At 37.7% G+C, this 3578-nt stretch overlaps 1 pseudogene; it reads right to left on the bottom strand.

The window, feature by feature from the left end:
- The window catches only part of LOC105988431, a 496910-nt pseudogene extending 493921 nt beyond the window's left edge, over positions 1–2989 (bottom strand).
- Positions 2990–3578: the final 589 nt, after the last annotated feature.

Below are 3578 nucleotides of genomic sequence, written 5' to 3'. Positions count from 1 at the left end.
TGAGTCTGGCAGGTCACTTCGCCGTTAAGTTCTTGTGACCTGCTAAATAACTCGTTTTATTCCAAGGCCTGAGTTGGAGCTGGCAGCTCCATTGAGCTTTGTCGGTATCCAAGATGGAGATCACTGGTGCTGGTGGGGGAGGGGTGGCCTTCCCTCCTCTGCTCCCTGAGAAGGAGTGAGGACGTCGGGTTTCTACTCACGTCGAGTCTTGGATCCTGGGTCGTCTCTGGTCTGCAAACTGCAGGATGAAGATGTCTGCTCCTTGTCGGTTCTTGCTGGTGTTGAGTAAAATCCACTCGCCCACTGAGTCTGACTCCTTAGTCCTGGACTTTGTGAGTGCTCAGGTTTAGCCCCGGCTGCAGTCTCCGCCACGACCCTGCCACCGCCGCCGTGGTGGCTGCTGGCAAGCACTCCCATGTGTCTTCTTGCCTTGGCTTTCCCTCTCTTGTCTAACTCTCTGTCCTGTGATGGCACACTTGGTGTCATTCTCTGGCTTAGGACTGTTCACTGGAACTCTAAAACTGCTTTCTATGCGAGAGCTTGTTCAGATTCCAGCTTCTCCTCCGCCATCTTCAGTCTTTCTGTTTTGACTTTTAATTTTCACTTCCTTTTCTAAATTACAACTCTTCCTTGCTAGATCATGAAGCTTGCTTTTTTATCTTATTATTGAGGGAATACCTGGTTATTTTTAGCTTTAAGGTCAACAGCCCAATAGAGTGCTCACCTAACAAACTAAAATATAAACCCTAGTACCACCAAAATTTAAAAGTTCAATTAGGTGAACTAGCCTTCCCATTTTTGTTATGCTATGATTACCCTTTCTAGCTGTGCTGATCTGTGACTCAAGTGGTAGAGCACCTGCCTACTAAATGTACTGTTGTCAGTTTAAAGGTCTGAAAACCACATAAATTTCATGGTTATGAAGATAGAATATATATAATATATATCATATACTTGAATTTCCTAAATTAAAATGTAACTATTATGGTATTTGTATCATATGTCATTATTATATCAGAAAGCATAATAATAAAATGAGATTTTTGGTAAAAGATTATTGATTAAAGCCAAATTTCACTGGCTAAAACCCATATCTTTAGCTATACAAGAGCCTGAGCTCTGAAGATGCTGGTTGCAAGCTGGCCCACCAGAAATGTCCCTAAGACCCTAATCTCTAATTAACCACCAAAAAATAAAAAGCGCCAGAAGTGGAGTTGTAGAGTGACACCTTTGAGTAAAAATGCTCAGAAATAGTGCACAGGCCATGAGTTCAAGCCCCAGAAAAGGGTAAACAAAGAAAAAAATAGATAAACAGATTATTTGAATGAGTCATTTCAGATATTCAGTTAAACAACTTCTTTTATCTTCATTTATCATTTTTCTGAAGATTGTCATATTTTGAAGTCTTTACAAATAGCTGTATACCTTTGGCACTGTTTATATATTTAGAAATAAGTTCACTAATTACTTACATATTAATCTGTGAGATCAAGTTCAACTCTGGTATTACTTTGTAGTTAACACTAAAAGTCTTACAAAGCTGGGTACTGATAGCTCATGCCTGTAAGCCTAGCTATTCAGGAGGCTGAGATATGAGGAATTTGGTTCAAAGCCAATCTGGGAAGGAAAGTCCCTGAGTCTCTTACTCCAATTAAACAGCAGACAACCAGAAGTAGCTCAAAGTGGTAGGGGACTAGTCTTGCATGGAGAAGATTAAGGGGCAGCCTTGAGTTCAAGCAGCATGATAAAAAGATAAAACCAAAACAAAACTACAAACCAAATCACATTAAACTCATTTAAATTATTAAAGAATAATCCTCCTGTGAAAGGGGATGAGATCGATGTACTGTTACTGATGAATGCGTCTGTAAATACTGTCCAATGGAGAAGTAGTTATACTCAAGAAGGGTTGGTTATTAATGACTGTCTTCAAACCATTTAGGCGAGTGACACTTGAAAATGTGGTAAAGTCCAATGTAACAGCTGCTCCCTTGGCCTTCATCCAAGCAGTGTTATCAGGTTGATTCACCAACAAAGGAATGCCCACCATAGACACCATTTGTTCCGCCATGATTGTTCAAGGCCTTGGTTTGGGGATGACCTGCATTTGGGGGAATTTCCACAAAGTGATCAAGTATGTTTTAGATGAAGTGAGAAAGGTACAATACAGTGTGTTGAATGTGAGTGCTCTTGACATAGCATGCACTTTAGTCATGAAACGCCCCTGAATTTTAAACCTCAGAGCATCAAGCACCAAAGTTCACTGGAGAGACAAGGGAAGACTCAGTGAACACATCTTGTGTGGTTTGAGACTTGAAAAATGAAAAGAATTAAAAGAAGAGCAAAAGCCAAATGTTTTCACAAAAATATTTGTATGAAAGATGTAGTTTGTGGCAATTGAAGAAAAGTCTGGGAGACATGTTGTAGTATGTTCTCATGAGGAGCTAGTGAGATCATGGCGTGTGATACAGAGGCCATCCAAAGACTGCTGGAATGCAATGGCTGTGGTTGGTGCTGGTATGAAAGGAAATACTGGCCACACTTCATCAAATAAGGTGCTATCACCTCACAATAATGTTTGTGTGTTTATCACTATGAAAAGTTCAGGGCTTCCAGTACTTCAAGGAAAGGAGTTACTTGCCATGACATTTGAAATTCTGTTGCAGTTCAAAAATAAGCAACTGTGAGAAGGAGGGACATTCATAACGTACCTCTCTACTCAGGAAGAATGGGATTATATACCCTAGCATGACAATTTTGTTATTTATTTACTACAAAAGGTCAATGTTATTTTTAGAGACTTGAGATAATAAAGGTTCAATACATTTGTTTCCTATTGAACTATTATCTTCATGATGTGACTTTTTTCATAGTTTTACTGAGTATTCCTCTGAGTCTTACCAAGGAGGTCATTCTGGGAGATCTATTTGTACAGCCGAGTATTGGATCCTAACGTATTTGGTATCTTACCTATATATCTCCATAGCATCTGTTATGTAGAGAAAATATTATTTGATATCTCAAATGTCAAGTCATAACCTGCTTGATTCCTACAGAATTCAAAGGCAGACTAGTCTTCTCCTTGAAGTGGACCCTTTAGAAGAACTCAAGAGATTATCAAATTGAACATTTTCCAATTGGCTAGATAATGAATTAAGAAAGAATATTTTAATATGAAAATATGGCCAAAGATCTATGACAGGGAATAGCTACATTTAATAGACTTTATAATCTAAAAGTATAATTATTAGTATTAATTTAAAGTAAATCACTCATTGTGAATATATGGTGGAAATTACTCAATTACTCATTTTTATATAGTTTATCTTAACTGTGAGTATAAGCATTTAGTATTATATTGTTATTTTCAGCTTGGGTTCTATTGGAAGCAGTTTAATTATGGCCGTTTGTACCTTATCTATTGCAAGATACCTTATTTTATCTGTCAAAAAGCTAATTGATAGTTAATTTTAAAAATAAACTTAACTATTTCAAGTAGGAAATGCTTCAAACTTGTAGTAACCACAAATATGCACTACTCACAAGAACAAAAAATGAAATATAAGTGTTAACCCTTC

This window comes from Dipodomys ordii, unplaced genomic scaffold (genome assembly GCF_000151885.1).
Source record: "Dipodomys ordii isolate 6190 unplaced genomic scaffold, Dord_2.0 Scaffold49, whole genome shotgun sequence".
Taxonomy (NCBI): Eukaryota; Metazoa; Chordata; class Mammalia; order Rodentia; family Heteromyidae; genus Dipodomys; species Dipodomys ordii.
The sequence above is the reverse complement of the archived record's forward strand: the minus strand, read 5'-3'. Positions and strand labels throughout refer to the sequence as shown.